The 18,799-nt window shown below is 40.3% G+C and overlaps 1 protein-coding gene across 7 annotated transcripts in view; it reads left to right on the top strand.

Moving 5' to 3' along the window:
- Positions 1 to 18,799, top strand: part of CSGALNACT1 (chondroitin sulfate N-acetylgalactosaminyltransferase 1) — a 394,288-nt gene that overhangs the window by 10,291 nt on the left and 365,198 nt on the right. Inside the window, exon 1 of one of the 7 annotated variants that reach the window (XM_049866771.1) lies at positions 3,568 to 7,428. The exons of the other annotated variants lie outside the window; for them this stretch is intronic. The gene's annotated coding sequence lies outside the window, so the exon portion shown is untranslated. Of the gene's footprint in view, positions 1 to 3,567; positions 7,429 to 18,799 lie in introns of those variants that run through there. 7 annotated transcript variants of the gene reach the window in all.

Genomic DNA, 18,799 nt, shown 5'->3' with positions numbered 1-18,799 from the left:
TGCTGCTCTTAGTCACCTTTTCTTTTTCTGCTCCAGTCCCTTAGGAGTGAAGGCCAGAGAGTATGAATGGAGAAGCTTTGAATAAAGCTGGCCATGTTCATTTGTTTTATCTACACAGACTAGAAATCTTTGAAATAGCAAAATCGTGCATTTGAAAGAAACACTTAGTTCCTGAAAAACTTATAGGCTTCATTTAATGGTTGGTTAATAACTTGGAGTTAGAGATAATGAGACGACTATTTGTTAGCAGGTATGAATGAGCCGAAATTATAGCATCTGAGACCATTTGGTCTAACGTCGTGTTTTGTAGAAATGATAACACCTTTGAGGTCATCTGGTCTAACCCTGTATTTTGCAGATGAGCAGATGGAGGGCCAGAGAGGTAAAGTGACATATCTAACATGACCCTGCTACTTAGTGGAATGATAGTGTTAGGAATGGAATCCAGGTCTCTTGTTTTCATCATCAGTTCTTGATGTGCCACACGGTGTCATTAGATGCCATGGCAGGTATTTTTTAGTGCCCCTAAAATGGCGCAGTAGTTAAGAGTTATGGCTGCTAACCAAAAGGCTGGCAGTTTGAATCCACCAGCCACTCCTTGGAAACTCTATGGGACAGTTCTACTCTGTCCTACAGGGTCTCTATGAGTCAGAATCAACATGATGGCAATGGGTATAAAGTGATGCCACCTACACAATTACCTGCTCTCAAGAAGCTCAGAATCTAGTTATGGAGCTCCTACTGTGTGCCCAGCACTGTGTTTGGTGCTGGAGATGCACAGGTGAAAAGACATGGGTTTCTGACCTCAAGGAGCTTACAGAATAGTGAAACAAAACGAGAGAAAATATTATCAAGCTATGACTTAACAAGACATGGAACGTCTTCCCTTAGGATGTGTCTTAGTCATCTAGTGCTGCTGTAACAGAAATACCACAAGTGGATGGCTTTAACAAACAGAAGTTTATTCTCTCACAGTCTAGTACGCTAGAAGTCTAAATTCAGGCTCTCAGCTCCAGGGGAAGGCTTTCTCTGTTGGCTGGCTCTGGAGGAAGGTCCTTGTCATCAGTATTCTCCTGGTCTAGGAATCTAGGGTGCACTCTGCTCCCAGCGCTGCATTCTTGGTGGAATGAGGTCCCCCCCTCTCTGCTTGCTTCCCTTTCCTTTTATCTCTTTTAAGAGAAAAAGTGGTGCAGGCCACACCCCAGGAAAACTCCCTTTTCATTGGATCAGTGATGTGATCTTAGTAAGAGTGTTACAATCCTACCCTAATCCTCTTTAACGTAAAATTACAATCACAAAATGGAGGACAACCGCACAATACTGGGAATCATGGCCTAGCCAAGCTGACACATATTTTGGGGGCACACAATTTAATCCACGACCGGATGGTGAACTATCAGCACCTACTTCAAGGCTAATGGAATTTGTTTTTATTCCCAGTGGATTTTAAGACATCAGAAATGGAAATGAAGGCAATAAGCTTCATGAATCAAGCTGATTCAAAATGATCTCAGCTTCATTTGTACCTATCCAGCTGATGGATTAAAAATTGAAATCCTTTGTTTATATCGCTTCAAGTCCACGATCTTCCTGGAAACACTTGGTAAGAATAGACCTGCAGGAGTTTGTTTAGGAACACAAGGAAAAAATGGGATTGTAGGTGCCCAAAGAGAGATAAGTTGTGCTTATGGGTATCCTTGCAGCCAAGTCAGGGATTGAATAATGGGTTTTCCAATTAAAACGAGGCCTTTTTTTTTTTTTTTTCCTTCTGGCAATGCAGAAATGGCCGAAGATTACAAAGAAATGTACTATGTGCTAAATACTATCCGAAGCACTTTACATGTGGGATTTTTTTTAACTCATGCAAAAATACTTAAAGAAACTGAAGTTGAGAGAGGTGAAATACCTTGTCTGGCTCAGACAATATGAGAGGCAGAACCAGGATTTGAACATAGGACTCTTTGCTTCTAAAGTTCCTACCCCCAAGATCGGCTTGGTACTTCCAAGCATAACACATTATACTGTGGTGGGTGTCGTCCTTGCTTTTATGTCATATTTGGACCAGACTGTAGACATTTGGCGCATACCAGTTAAACCAGTCGCTGTCGAGTCATGGAGACCTTTTGTATGTCAGAGTAGAACTGTGCTCCAAAGGGTTTTCAATGGTTGTAATCTTACAGAAGTAGATCACCAGGCCTGTTTTCCAAGGCACCTCTGGGTGGACTTGAACCTCCAATCTTTTAGTTAGCAGCTGAGCGCGTTAACCCTTTGCACCACCCAGGGGCTCCCTTGGAGCCTAAAAAAAAAAATTTTTTTATACAGTTTTTGGATGTATTCCCAAGAAGATAGCATTGTGTGTTAGGCAAAATAACTGCTTGATAAAAATGTGCCGAATGAATGAATGAATATGTGGAAGCAAGAAACTGTGTTCGGGAATGGGCAAATTATACTCTAGGGTCTCTGTATTCGATTGTAAAGCTAATCTTGGAAAAACCAAACAGAAAACCCACCCTTAGAAATCTCTTTTGCTATAATTTGCTGCTCATAAGCATGTCTGCTTTTAACTATATTTCTGCATACTGTGCGTTTTCTTAAAACCTACCTATAAGCAAATTATGTATTCATAATCCTGTAGCGGGCTGAGCACATTTAATAGAGTCAGGAAGGCTTCCAGCACATTAAGTGTTCTTGAAGGTGATAAAATGCAGGACTAATTATCTAACTGAAACGATTAGAAGAGAGATGCTGGACATCTTGGCATATTGGGCGTTAGATACTGGCAAAAGTGGCTAAGAAAAGACAGCTGTGAGAAGCAGCAAAGATGATCTACCTGAATCAAGTGATTTTATTAAATCTGTGGTGTGGCTGTATTTACGGTCTTCTGAGCAAGAGGACAGGACTAAATAATGCATTGAGTTTCTGGGGCTGAAGCGGTAATTTTCAGGTACATAGTTGGTGTTCCCAGTTGGAGCTGCTGAGATGTTTACATTTAATGATTATATCCTTTCCCGTAGCCGTCCTTCTCTCTCTCTTTAATAAGGCATACTCTGTATCAGGCCTGATCTGTATACATTGATTATACCATTATGCTTGTTAAATATTAAAGCATTTTTTCCCCTCGCGTGAAGTCTAATTAGGCAACGTGTTCAATGCAGCCCTAGGGTTATTATTCAGAATAATAGCCTGGCCATTACCTGTGACACACCTCAGCTTCCCGGCTCATTTGTCTTTTCGTCTTTCTCCTGTCAGAGCGCCAGTGTACCAACTAGAGTACCTGAAAGTTTGATGAAGTGGTCAGCACTGCCGGGCTGTTAAGAGGAATCATACTACGAAGATTATGAAATCTTTTAAAAATGGGCCATGTGGAGAAACCTGTTATCTATAGTTTGCATTTTCCATGATTCAGACTCCTGTACAGATATATACTGAGTTATTTGATGAAATTAATGTTACTAAATTACGGCATCTTCAAAGAGCTTGAAAGGAAAAAAATTCAAGTACAAATCTTGGTGTTTGGAAGGTGAAAAAACCAATCACAAGTGGTTACATTTTATACATGCTGCTGACAAAAAGACTATTTTTCGATAGCAACCATTAGCATCTGAAAGTCCATGTGATCCATTTACTTTTTCAACTTATTTCTCTAGGCAGTGCAATTCAGAATTTATTTGCATCATTGATTTCATAGCAAGTATTTTGTATCAGCTGTTGTTAGTTGCCCCTCCAGTCAGCTCCGACTCACAACGACCTTACGTGTAACAGAGCGAAAGGTTGCCCCGTCCTGTGTCGTCTTCATGATCATTTGCATGTTTGAGCCCATTGTTGCGGCTGTCTTGTATCAATCCATCTCACTGATTGTTTCCCTTTTTTTCACTAACCCTCTACTTTACGAAATATGATGTTCTTTTGTAGCAATTGGTCTTTTCCTGATGACATGTCCAAAGTAATCAAGATGAAGTCTAGCCATCTTTGCTTCTAAGGAACATTCTGGCACACTTCCACCAAGACTGGTATTTTATCCATTTGGGGCTAAAAATAGGATTATGAATCACTCTAGTATCTTTGATCACATTTTGAGATAGCCATTGTAATGAATGTTGCCTTTATTTTTCTTCTAGGTGTTCACAGTACTTTTTCATTTATTATTATTTGTTGTTGTTGTTGTTAGGTGCCATCAAGTTGGTTCTGACTCATGGCGACCCTGTGGACAACAGAATGAAACACTGCCTGCTCCTGCACCATCCTCGCAATCATTTTTAGGCTTGAGCTGGTTGTTGCAGCCACTGAGTCAATCCATCTTGTTGAGGGTCTTCTCTATTTCACTGACCCTCTGCTTTACCAAGCACGATATCCTTCTCCAGGGACTGATCCCTCCTGATAACATGTTCAAAGCATATGAGAGGCAGTCTTTCATCCTTGCTTCTAAAAAAACCGCCTGCAGTCTACCATGAGCAAGCATGTATGCACATACACACACATAATCTAGGGCTGATTGGCAAGCTCTAGGTTAGGAACGGGCCAGTTGATTACTTATTATTCTTAGAGAGAAAAGCTTTTAAGTCCTAAGTTTCGTGAAATGTATGGTTACCAGGTTTTTCCTTCTCCTGGTTCCAGCAGCTCACGTTTGGGTTTTCGTAAGTGCCTTTACCCTTTTGCAGTTGCAGAAAGCACCAGATTTCCACTTAGGGATGCATTATGGAAAGCCGTATGTCTTGTCTCCTTAACGTGAGAATTTGTTTTGAGTAGTTTTTGAATGTGACCAAATAAAGATGAGATTCAATTGTGAATTAAAATGTAGGCATAAAGACCAAAGAACAGAAGGGAATTTATATGTCACCTGGGCCAGTTTTCTTACTTCACACTTGCTTCACAAGTGGGGAAACTGAGGCTCAGACAGGTAAAGTGGCTTGCCCAAGTTCACGTGGATGCTGGTGGCAGAAATGGAACTGGAACCCTGCTTGTTCCTCTCCACTCTGCTACCTTTTTCTTCAGCACAATGAGGACCCTTGGCGGATGATGATGTTTTGGACCATTTCCCATTTCTTTGGCCCTTCACAAGTACAGTATCTTGGCCTGGATAGGTTAGAAAGGTTTTGAAGGAAAGGCTGCTGTCTTTTGGACAGCTGAAGAAGACACTGTGGTTGTTACTGTTAGCTGCCATTGAGTCAGTTCTGACTCGTGGAGACCCTAGGCACAAAGGACCAAAATGGTGCTGGGTCATCCCCATGATTGGTTTGGGATCACACCGTTGTGATCCATAGGGTTTTCATTGGCTGATTTTCAGAAGTAGATGGCAGCCCTTTCTTCCTAGTCCATCTTAGTTTGAAGCTCGACTGAAACCTGTTCACCATCATAGCAACGTGCAAGCCTCCACTGACAGATGAGTGGTGTCTGCACAGGGGTGCATTGTCCAGGAATCAGATTTGGGTGTCCTGCGTGGAAGGGGAGGATTAGGGTTGGTATAATCAGATTCTGTCGGGGGTCGCTGAAGGAATTTACATTTTACATTTGTTAATTGGCGGATTGTTAGGCACTGAGAACCCAGTGATGGAGAGTCTCAATATCTGCCTTTGAGAATGTCAGAGCTCAGTAGGGAGTCAGGACAGTAGACAGCTGTCCTGGGACTGATAATCCAGGAGAAGAGTGGCCGTGGCTGGGCCAGATCAGGGCGTGGCTGGAGGGTCCCGTTCTCTGTTTTGAAGGCCCAGAATCTTGCCTTTTTCAGCCTGTAAGGGTGATGACCAGGCCCTGAATAAGTCATCAGAGCAAGAAACCACCAAGGTTGAGGAGGCACAAGGGTGAAATGACCTTGACAGATGACTGTCATGGTAACTGGAATACTCAGCTTGTACCGCACGGTGCTTAAGTATGTGAGGTCTGATATCTAACAGGTCTGGGTTAGACTAGCTGCCATTTACTAGCTACAGAACTTAGGCAAGTTACTGTACCACTCTGAGCCTTAGTTTTTTTTGTCTGTAAAATGGGAATAATAACAAACATTTGTATTGTGCTTACTGTGGACCAAGTTCTATTCTCAGTGCTTTAGTTTTATTAACTCATTTAATCCTCAGAGCAACACCATGAAGTAGGTACTACTGTTATCCCCATTTTACAGGTAAGGAAACTGAGGCCCAAAGAGATTTAATGCATCGCTCAAGGTTACACAGCTATTAAGGGTTAGAGCCAAGATTTGGCCTCAGTAGCCTTTCGCTCTTTATGGCTTCCCTATGCTGCCTCTCAACAGGATTAAAATTATTGTGAGGATCAGGTAGGATAAGCACATAAGAAATATTACTTAGTTATCTTCATTATTCATTGTAATAAAGCTCACATTGTCTTAGTAACAACAACAACAACAGTAAAATCTGCAGGATCACCGCCGCCCCCCCCCCCCCAGACAAGCTCCACAGGAAACTAGATCATAATCAGAAAGTTGCTTTGGGAAGTACACAATTGATGCAAAAAGTTCAGAAGACCTTACAAAGCATCTCTACAGCTCAGATAGCCTTGGGAGAGGCAAGGAAGAGCCTGGCCAGTGAGACCAGCTCACTTGAGTCTTTCGGCCAAGACTCCTTTTCTGTTCTGAGGGCCTACTTGTCCTACAACAGATGGCTCAGAGGGTACCAAGGATCAAATCTCTAATGTTTTTCTCTAAGTTGTTGGTCCAGACCATTAAGTCGATTAGATGTGTTGAGGGTATTCTCTGTGCCAACGAACTAACCACCACTGCAGAAGACCCTAAGAACAACACTCTAATCCTTTGAGGAAATATTTTCACCTCTTTCTAAAAGTTATTTTTTGACCACCTTCCTCCATTTTGTGTTGAGTTCATAGCCTAAATCAGAAAAAAAAAAAAACAGAGTGCAAGCTTATTTCCAAATTGTTTTGCTGTGGAGTTTAGGTATTATTTTGTGTCTCTCCTTTTATTTATTTTTAAATTTGTAAATTATGGATACATATATGTGTATGTGTGTGTATGTAACATGTATCTATGTTTCCACTAATAAAAAAACTGGATCCCCATCCAGATAAGGATCTAGAATATTGCCTTTGAAGCCTCTCACGTGTGTTTTCTGCTGGTCACATTTCCTTCCTCTCCCTGTTACCCGTCCCCCGAGGGGTAACTGCTCTTCCAAATATTGTATTAATCATTTCCTTGCTTTTGTTTAGAGTTTAGCACAAATGTGCATTCTTAAATAAATTCTTTTGTTATGACAGGCTGTTGAATTCGAAATTTTGACTCAATGCCTCAAGATATACTAGATAGCAGTTTACGGAAATAAGTTGTGAGAAAGACCAAAATACCAGATTTTCAAAGGAAATACTGAACAACGGGTGCACAGCTCTTGAAAATCCTCCTTCACTCTGAGGGCATCAAAAGCCTTGATTCAGGATTTGTAAGGGGATTTATTTGAAGAAGCCTCTGCTGTGAGTTTGTTATCATTCCCTCTTCCTAAAGGAAGAGAGGGGTGGGCGTGCTACCCCCTCACTCTAAGCCTGGAGAGAGGGCTTCGGTGAGCCACCTGGAGAGCTGTCCTTGTGTCCATCCCCTGGAGCGGGGAGGACTGCTGTCTGGTGAGACGTTTTGGTGGTGGAGTGAAGGAGAGCAGTCGCTCTGTTGGGATAGGGCTGCCTCCCCAGATTTGGTTGGAGCAAAGGTCGTGTGTGTGCTTCCCAGGGACCGGATGTGGCCCATGTGGGCATGGGGAGTCAGCCTGAACAGTTTGACTTCTGCCCAAGAGGCAAACCCAGCAGAGGGCTTGTGGAGTGAATTTCAGGGACTGGGGTGAAAAGCGGCAGACAGAGGACTATCATAGAAATTTTAGGCAGAGGTGCTTACCTGGGGAACCCATGAAGAACCCACAAAAGTACCCACAAGAGAGAGTCTGGTTTAAGTATCTGCTCGTTCAGGGAGTGGGAAGCCATGTGCACTAGTTAGGATTAAGTTTGCTTGTATACAAATGAAGGGTGACACCAAATAAAAGTTGATTTCTCTCTTACATGGAGTCAGTCAGGAAGTAGGCAATTCAGGGATGGAACAGTGGCTCCACAAAATTATCAGAAGGAAAGCCTCCTAGTCCTCTGTTTCTATATCCCTTGAATGTGGTCCTCTTTGCTCATGGTCAGATATAACTGCTGTAGCTCCAGCCATCACATCATGTTCCAGGCAGCAGGAGGAAAGGAAGGACAGAAGAAGAATCTACCTTAAGGGTACTTTCAGGATATACCACCCAACATGTTTGCTTATATCCCATTGGACAGAGTTCAGTCACGTGGTCATATCTACCTACCTCCTAGAGAAGCTAGGAAATACAGACTTATTGTTGGGTAGAAATGGGTTCAGCTTAAAGCTGGGATTCTTTTTGTGAAGCGGAAGGGGATAGTGGATATTGGGAGGAAGCCAACAGCCTCTGATTACTAAAGAGATATGGTGTCCTTTGAACTTGGGTATTCCTAGTTCCATTTTTGTGAATACCTCATGTCTTTTGCTCATTCAAAAAGTTGAGTTATTTATCTTTATCTTGATTCATAATTTTTTAAAAATATTATGGATAATAATCCTTGATGGGTTATATGCACTGTAAATATTTTACTCAGTTCGTAGCTTATCTTTTCAATCTTTTTGTGATATATTTGATTAATACAGGTTCTTAATTTTAATGTGTAGAAATTCTTTCGGGTTTACAATTTTTCTGTCTTAAGAAATCCTCCTGTACCCTGATATCATAAAAGAGTCTTTGTTTTATTCTGAATGTTTCAAAGTTTTGACTTTCATGCTCAAGACCATAACCCATTTTGCACTGATTTTTGTATATGTTGTGAGACAGAGATCCATTTTGTTTTCTTTTTTCCCATATGGGCAGCCATTTGTACCAGCATCATCTTTTCTCCACTGACTTCCTCAGTCATATATTAGGTTTCCACATATGTGTAGGTCTGTTTCCAGGCTTTGTAATTAGTTGTATTGTTCAGTAAATCCATCCTTGTGGCAATACTATCCATTTTTTTTTTGTTTTCATTGTATTTGTCTTTAATGTTTTTTGAATTTTTTTTATTGTGCTTTAAGTGAAAGTTTACAAGTCAAGTCAGTCTCTCATACAAAAACTTATACACACCTTGCTGTGTACTTCTAGCTGCTCTCCCCCTAATGAGACAGCACGCTTCTTCTCTCCACCCTGTGTTTCCATGTCCATTCCCTGGTGGTGCAGTGGTTAAGAGTTCGGCTGCTAACCAAAAAAGTTGGCAGTTAAAATCCACGAGCCGCTCCTTGCGAACCCTATGGGTCGCTATGAATTGGATTCGACTCTGCAGCAATGGGTTTGGTTTTGGTTTTTTAGTGCAGAAAAGGCTGTAAGCCTTTTCAATGACTTAAAAGCTATACATGCAGAAAGTGAAGGTGACTGTGACGAAGAATTTGTTGCGAGTAGGGATTGGTTTAGTCATTTCAAAGTGAGGGCACATTTACAAAACATTAGAGGGCAAGTACAAGCTATCAGTATGTTGGACGTTCACAACCCGGGCACTTACTGTATATTTTTTCAGTTTTGGATGCAGAGTTCTGTATATGCCTATTAGATTAAGCTCGATAATTGGGTTTTTAAAATTTTTTGGTTTCTATATCATAATTGGTCTGCTTGATTTATCAACTAGTCAGAGACATTTGTTAAAATATCTCATTATAATGGTGGATTTGGTGATTTCTCCTTGTAGCTGTGTAAGCATTTGCTTTATATATTTTGAAGCTGTGGCGTTAGAGACATAAGTTTAGAATGGCTACATTTTCCTGGTGAGTTAAACCCTTTAATCATTATATAACCACTTGTCACTGAGTAGATAACCCCGTGTGTGCCAGATTAGAGCTGCTTTCCATAGGGTTTTCAATGACTGTGATCTTTCAGGAGCAGAATGCCAGGCCTTTCTTCCATGGTGCCTCTGTGTGAATTTGAACCAGCAACTTTTGATTGTAGTTGAGCACTTAACCTTTTGCGCCACCTAGGGACTCTGATCATTATATAATGACCCTCTATCTTTAGTAATGCTTTTTGTCTAAGAGGTTAGCTTGTCTGATATTAATAATGCTAAAATGATTTTCTTTTTCTCAGTATTTGCTCAGTATATATTTTCTAGCCTTTAATTTTATACCTTTCTTGTCCTTTTATTTTGTATATTCTTTTATGTTAATAAAAAAATAGTATACAGCTAGATATAAAAGTATCTATTCTGACAAGCTCAGTCTTTAAATTAGAACCTTAGTCCATGTAAATGTGTTGTGATTACTGATACATTTCTAGTCTTGTCTTACTTCTTTATGTTTCTTTTTCTCGCCTTTCTTTCCTTCTTTTGAATTACTTTTTCTCTTTCCAATTTTTTTTCTTCTATTAGTTTGCAAGTTATATATTCTATTTTTTTTTCAGTTGTTCTCTTGGTTATTTTTAATTATATATTTAACTTAACAAATTATAAAATTAGTTGTTAATATTTTTATCCAGTCTTCTTCTGATTAATATTTTTGTTTTATCTTATACTTTGTAAATCGAAAAATTAAATATTATTATTATTGTTTTATTAGACACTGGATGTTGCCGTATTTATCTTTTTTTTTTAAATTCACTGTTCTTTTCTTGCATTTTTGGACCTTCCTTCTGGGATGTATATACTTACTAAAATGCATGTTTACCAGTTCTTATAGTTTACTGGTGGAAGTAAACTCTGCTAGTTTTGTTTACCTGACAGTGACTTTTTCTTATTTTCATTTTTGGAAAGATAGTATCATTGGGTGTAGACTCCTAGGTTGAATGTTATTGCCTTCAGTACTGTAGACACAGTATTACACTGGTTTTTGAGAAGTCAGCTATTATTCTGTCTTTGCTTGTGGAAATATGCCCTTTCTCTTCACTGCTTTACATATCTTTCTCTTCATTCTGTCCTTTTTTATATTTTTTTGACTAAGCTTGTTTAGTGTATTGTGGGCTTCCTGAATCTGAGGATAACTGTCTTTCACCAGCCTTGGAAAATTCTCTGCTGTTATTTTTTCTGAAGGTTACCTCTTTTCCCATTCTCTCTAATCTCTCCTTCTGAAACTTCAATCAAATATATTGTAGATTTCCTCTCTGTTTCTTAATCTGTTTCATTCTTTGTATTCTTTTTTCCCTCTCTGTGCTGTTTTCTGGGTAACTTCTTGAGTTCTATCTTATATTTTATTAATTCCCTTTTTAGCCGTGTCTAACATGGTTTTTAGACCATATATTAAGTTTGTAATTTCAATTTACAGATTTATTGCACATAAGAACCATACACTTAATAACTTTTTTGTTGCAATGTCTTTTTGGAAAGTTATATCACTTTTAGGACAATGATGCCTTCTTTTTGGGGCAAGGACTTTTTCAGCTCCGACCACACACTAAATAAAACCCTATAGGAAACAAAATTTTGGCATGAGGCTTTCAGGAAAATACATAATCACCAATTCACTTAACACAATAGTTTCTAGTCAGAGACTATCTTATAGGAACTTTTTCTGTAAAAGGCCAGCTATGAAATATATTAAGCTTTGCTGGCCATACAGTTTCTGTCGCAACTACTCAAGTCTGTGGTAGTGGAAAAGTGGCCACAGGCATTATGGAAATGAATTAACATAGCTGAGTTCTAATAAAACTTTATTAGACACCCTCCATGTTTGGTTGAACCAAAACATTTCCTATGCAAATGATAGAGAGAAGAAATGAGCATAGTCAACAACTCTTCAGCCTGTTGTGGGCATGCACTATTTGCACAGGTTTTGAAGCATTTTTATTTTGCCTTAAAGGTGTTTTCTTGTGTTACAACTTTACTTTTACATGTTTATTGAATGCAGAATACCAATAAGACCCCAAAAGATTGAAGACTGATGAAGAAAATAGTATAACAAAGAGAAAAAATTAGTCCAATATAAACCTCCGTTATACTACATTTTATGTACTGATCTGTATTTCTTCACTTTCAAATTGTTATTAGGTATTTTCATTATTCAAGTAATATATTCTTCTATCTGTGAAAATTGTTTGGGTGTCTTGGGTTGAGATGGAATGTATCATAATTTTCTTTCCATTAAGATTATTGGAACTATTTTCTCATTTAACAAGTTTTTACTTAGTAAACTGCCATGAGCAAGAAGGTGTTATGTCAGAGTCAGGTGTTTTTTGCTCTCTTTTTAATATCTAAAATTTTATTTGGTTCTTTCCCAAGTCTATCTGATAATTTTTGATAGTCTCCCTTTCTTTTGTCGTATTTCTTTGTGTCTCTAGAAATACAAAACATGTTTATACTCTTTATTTGGTGATTCCAGCATTTGCAATTTTGGGGCAAATGATTTCACAGCTTGTTTTTTTCCGTTTCTTGTTCATGACAGCTTTTTCCCCCATGAGTTTTGTGATGTTTTGATTTGAGCTCCTGGTCATTGGAACATTGTCTTTGGGAAGTCCTTGAGGCCTGTATTTAAAATGTGTTCATCCAAAAGGGATTTACATTTATTTCTGGGAGCTATCTGGGAGTATTACCATTCTAGCACTTTTGTTAAATGAAATCTTTAGCACGGAATATACTGGGGTCATATAGTATCAATTTCAACTCTAAACCTTTGTGAAGGAGGACTTGTAGTTAGGCATTTTTAGGGGAGCCCTTTCCCCCCTTTATTCCAGAGCCACGGCTGAGGTAGGCAAGTGTTCCCACTTTCTTTTTTGGGGTCAAGTTTTTCTAGTTTACCTCCTGATGCTGTTGCATTTTGGGGTCCCAGTTCTATGCATAAGATCTCCAGTACACCCTCTGGTTTGAACACATACTCCATGCAATCTCCTGTCCCCTACACATGGCCCACTAAAATTAATTTTTAGGTCTCCAGGGATTGGCAGATGCCCCAAGGGCAAACCTGATCTCTCTTACCAGTTTGGATTCATAAGCACAAGTTTTGAAGCTTTTTAATTTTTTTTACACTTCCAAAATGAATTTGAGATACCCAAACATTCTACTTTAATAAAGAACAAGTCAACAATGTGTGTATGTATGTTCGAGTTCAGTAAGTTGAGGCGTTGTATAGTTTTTCTCCAGCCCTCTAGTCTGCCATATTGCTGACAACGAGAGCCTGTATTTTCTTCTTCCTCACATGTTGCTGTGACCTCTCTGATGCTCAGCCAAGAGTAATAGTGGAAGGGAATAACCCAGACTAAACTCATTGCCATTGAGTTGATTCTGACTCTTAGCGACCCTATAGTGAACGTATAGGACAGAGTAGAACTGCCCCATAGGGTTTCCAAGGCTGTAAATCTTTATGGACACAGACTGCCACAGTAGATTCGAACTGCCGACCTTTTGCTTAGCAGCCGAAAGCTTAACAACTGTACCACCGGGGCTCATTGTGGAAGGGAATAGTGCTTCCTAATTCTTCTCTCTCAGTACAACGTATAGCTTTCAGACTGTGGGGAAGAGGCTGCTACTATGGAATCTTCCATTTCTGATTCAGAAGCTTGATACTGAATTGAAAGTGAGATACAGAGGAGTAGCCACACTGCATTTGGCTCTACTACAGCTCTTCTGGTCTGGGGCTAGCCTGGTCCTGAGCAGTTCAGAGTGCAGAATACCTGGGGTTACATGGAGGATGGACCGACAGGCCTGGCTCCCTGGTATCCTGTGGAGCTGGCTGGGTAGATTTCTTAATGTGAATTCAGTCCCCTTCCATGGTTTGGGTGTGCACTCCTGGGCTTGAGAAATAAAGTGATTGGATTCTGGAATGCTGGAGAGAAACTGTTCTTCGTTTTGCCGTGCCCAGGGATGGCAACAGAGGTTCCTCCCTGGCTACTTCCAGGTGCTTGAAAACAGACAAACAAAAAGATGGTTACTGTATTTTTATGCAGATAATGCACGTGTTATACATTTTTTTGCCAACTACAACCCCCCCGCCACTATTTTCATAAGTGAGCTATGCTTCGCGTTATATACGTGGGTGGATTATTTACATGGGCACATTATTTACAAAAAATACAGTATTAGTAATAACAATTAAAGCTCACTCCTTGCTCTCATGAGCAGAAGCAAGATGTAGAATCCTTACCTCTGCTAGTCTCGCTAGTAAAAGGTCAGTGTGTGTGCTGGTGTATTCCAGGCATATGGAAAACTCATGCCTAGTTTAGCACCATCAGCAGAAGGACAGTAGACCCCTCAGCACACTGAGTGCCTTACTCATTGGCTCTGTTACCTTTGGTTGAAATTCTGTCTCAGGAATGGTGAGGTTAGTGATAATCCACATTGTCATAGAACTTCATGTGTCACACAGCCGCCGTCTCCTAACTTAGAAAGTTTGGGACAGTGGAGTTTGATTTGGTAGTTGTCTTGGACATGGAATTGATTTCTTCTTACTAATGGAAAGTATAGGTTTTTGAGGTAGGAAATAATGGAATCTCTTTTACACTCAAATAGACTTTCACATTAATGATTGGTAGAGCTTGGCCTTGAATGCGATCTTGTAATGGTGACATACTCCAAGGAGCCTGACCCAAATTGACAAGAGTGCTTTATAAACTAATGTATTTAGAAAATACAAATAGGAATTTATTGTTATTTAACTCTAATTTACTAGATACCTTCTGTATAAAGCGCTGTTGTGGAAAACAGAAGAAAAAAAAAACAATGGATTTTGTTAGTTTTATATTCTGTTCTCACCACTCCCGCCTAAACAGTCCACACTTTATCAAAATCATTATTAATCCTCAGAAATCTTCTTTCACTACTATACCATCCTCCAACATATCATAGAAACCCAAACCCCTGCTGCTGTCGAGTTGATTCCAACTCATAGCAACCCTATAGGATGGAGTAGAACTGCCCCATAGGCTTCCCAAGGCTGTAATCTTTACAGAAGCAGACTGTCACATCTCTCTCCCGTGGAGCGGCTGGTGGGTCCATACTGCTGACTTTTTGGCTCGCAGCTGAGCGCTTTAACCACTGCACTACCAGGGCTCCCTGTATCAGTAGAAAGGGGTGATCAAGTAGTACAATCATTTGAGAGTACAGGTAATCCACTTTTCAGTTATTTATATGTTGTTCCTTTTATACTTCCAGAAAGGAGCCCTGGTGGCACGACAGTTAAATGCTTGGCTGCTAACTGAAATGTTGGTGGTCTGAACCCATACAGTGGCTCCATGGGAGAAAGATCTGGCAGTCTGCTCTGGTAGGGACATCAGCTTAGGGAACCCTATGGGGCAGTTCTGCTCTGTCACATGGGGTCACTATGAGTCAGAATCCCCTTGATAGCACCTAACAACAAGGTACTTCCAAAATGAATTTGAAATATCTGTATGTTCTACTTTAAAAAAGAATAAGCCAATACCAACAAAAATAAATCCAGTATCATTGCAGTTATAAAATAGATAAACTGCGAAATTATTTACCTTCTAAAAGACCTATTAACAAAAAAAAAATCCCCTTTCTAGGGTGCAATAATGCAAGGTAATACGATAGCAACCCATATAACAAGTCAGTGTATTTTGAAATGGCATAATTTATAAAAATCCTCATCTGTAACTTTGCTTTGCAACTTGATCTATTGCCCAAAGTAAACTGTCTGTGAATACTTCTTATTCCTAAGTATATATTGTAGACTACTGAACCTTGATGCCATTTTGGTTGTTTACACTTTTAATGTATGATCATTGAGCCACTACTGTGGGCCAGGCACTGTGCTTATGCGGGGTAAAAGTCACACAAAGACTCAGCTGCTTTTTATTCCAATTTCAGGATCAGGGAAGTCTTAATATCTCAGTGAAAAGTCAACTACCTGTGAGTCAGAATTTGTTTTCATGTTCTTGTTTTCCAGAGATGGGTTTTGAACACAGCAATTAATTCCAAACCAAAAAAATCCAAACCCATTACTGTGGAGTCGATTTCCGCTCCTACCCAGTCCATGTTTTATGGCAGCTGATAAAGTTAACCACAGCAGACATTTATTGATCTTAAATTGGCCTATCTTGTTCTAGAAATAGCATTAAACACTCTTTAACTCCTGCACTTCCGGAAATTGAAAACGGTGTTTTTGAGTAGAAATTTTTCTTGTTGACAAATATCCATCAAAGACAGTTGGAGGAATATAGTTAACCATGATGTTTCTTTGAAAACATACCATTTTTAGCACACTAATTTCTGGGAGAAAGGGTGAATCATTGAAGCTAGATTAATTCAAATTGTAACATTAGTTTACCTTTCTTAAATGTCTTAACTTGGAAGACTTAGAATAGACTGTAAGAAAGGATTTAGCAAATGGCTGTTTTATAAAAATGGTCTTGTTTTATACATACTAACAACGATTTATGGAAATAAAAAACTCTTATAACACCATACATAATTGAAATGCCAAAGAGAGAGCTGCGGGCATGGCCCGACAACTTGGTTATTATTTGATTCAACATTTTAATTTATTTTCTGAATTATTAACCATGGTACCAGTTTAAAAGAGGTTCTTAATATAAAATTATAGAGGATGCTGACAAGTAAATATGTACTGTTTGTTGATCAAGAGTTAGAGCCTAGAGCAAACTCGAAGATGGCGGACTAGGTAGATGCTACCTCGGATCCCTCTTGCAACAAAGACTTGGAAAAACAAGTGAATCGATCACATACATAACAATCTACGAACCCTGAAAAACAAACACAGATTTAGAGACAGAAAACGAACAAATATGGGGAAGCAGCGATTGTTTTCGGAGCCTGGAGCCAGCGTCCCAGTCAGGTAACCTTGCCGCCTGATTTAGGGCAGGGCCCAGGGGAGCTGACGGTGCAAACAAGGGGCCCAGCCCTACCCCCCTGAACTCACCCCGGGAGGGGGCCCAGCCAGTCCACAAGGGCGGTGAGACGATGCGGCGGGCGGGACGAGAAGTCCCCGGAAGGCAGCGACTGATTTTGGAGCTGGGAGGGCAGCGTCCCAGCTGGGGAATCTTGCCGCCGGGCATTTGACTGGGCACTGTCACGGCGCAAGCACGGAGAGCTGCTCCACTCCCCTGAACTAACCCCGGGAGGGGGCCCAGCTGATTCGCGGAGGCGGCGCGGCGACGTGGCTGGCCGGATGAGAAGTCCCTGGGAGGCAGCGACTGATTCTGGAGTTGGGAGTGCACCGTCCCAGCAGGGGAATCTTGACGCTGGGCGTGGGACTGGCAGTGGAGGATCTGACCGCGGCTTCAGTGGGCCAGATCCCTGGGGGCAATCTCCACACAGCCAGCACACATAGGCGACACGCCCCTCGGGAATCTCAGATAAAATAGTCATTCCAAGCAAGACAAGCAACGCTGGCTATATTCTGAGGTGCTACTCTCCTATCTCTCTGATCCCTCCCCCACCCTCCCCAGGCGGCTTCATTAACATTGGAATTTCCTGAGCCAGAGGGAGAATGGCTCCGGCTCCACAGAGGCTTTGCTTCCCCCCCCCCGCCTTTTTTTTTTTTTTTTTGGTCTTTTCCTAACCCACTCTTCTGGCCTGAGAGAAGGAAACACAAAAAACCCAGGGACCAAAAATCCACCCCTAAATGGACTAAAAACACAGAACCAGCTACAGCCAAGCATATATGATCCAAATCTCAGACTTTCAGCCTTACAGGGAACAAGGCGGCGGTTATAATCCAAAGGCAGTTCTGATAGGGATCTGACTGCATTTTTTTTTTTAGCGGATTTTCTGGAAAAACCAGTTTCCCAGTGATGGCTCGGAGACAGCAGTCCATATCAAACCACATAAAGAAACAGACCATGACAGCTTCTACAACCCCCCAAACAAAAGAATCAAAATCTTTCCCAAATGAAGATACAGTTCTGGAATTATCAGATACAGAATATAAAAAAACAATTTACAGAATGCTTCAAGACATCAGAAACGAAATAAGGCAAACTGCAGAAAAAGCCAAGGAACACACTGATAAAACAGTTGAAGAACTCAAAAAGATTATTCAAGAACATAGTGGAAAAATTAATAAGTTTCAAGAATCCATAGAGAGACAGCATGTAGAAATCCAAAAGATTAACAATAAAATTACAGAATTAGACAATGCAATAGGAAGTCAGAGGAGCAGACTCGAGCAATTAGAATGCAGAATGGGACATCTGGAGGACCAGGGAATTAACACCAACATAGCTGAAAAAAAATCAGATAAAAGAATTAAAAAAACTGAAGAAACCCTAAGAATCATGTGGGACTCTATCAAGAAGGATAACTTGCGTGTGATTGGAGTCCCAGAACAGGGAGGAAGGTCAGAAAACACAGAGAAAATAGTTGAAGATCTCCTGACACAAAACTTCCCTGACATCATGAAAGACGATAGGATATCTATCCAAGATGCTCATCGAACCCCATTTAAGATTGATCCAAAAAGAGAAAGACCAAGACATATTATCATCAAACTTGCCAAAACCAAAGATATAGAGAAAATTTTAAAAGCAGCCAGGGAGAAAAGAAAGGTTTCCTTCAAGGGAGAATCAATAAGAATAAATTCAGACTACTCAGGAGAAACCATGCAGGCAAGAAGGGAATGGGATGACATATACAGAGCTCCGAAGGAGAAAAACTGCCAGCCAAGGATCGTATATCCAGCAAAACTCTCTCTGAAATATGAAGGCGAGATTAAGATATTTACAGATAAACACAAGTTTAGAGAATTTGCAAAAACCAAACCAAAGCTACAAGAAATACTAAAGGATATTGTTTGGTCGGAAAACCAATAACATCAGATACCAGCACAACACAAGGTCACAAAACAGAACATCCTGATATCAACTCAAATAGGGAAATCACA

This window comes from Elephas maximus, chromosome 22 (genome assembly GCF_024166365.1).
Source record: "Elephas maximus indicus isolate mEleMax1 chromosome 22, mEleMax1 primary haplotype, whole genome shotgun sequence".
Taxonomy (NCBI): Eukaryota; Metazoa; Chordata; class Mammalia; order Proboscidea; family Elephantidae; genus Elephas; species Elephas maximus.
The sequence above is the reverse complement of the archived record's forward strand: the minus strand, read 5'-3'. Positions and strand labels throughout refer to the sequence as shown.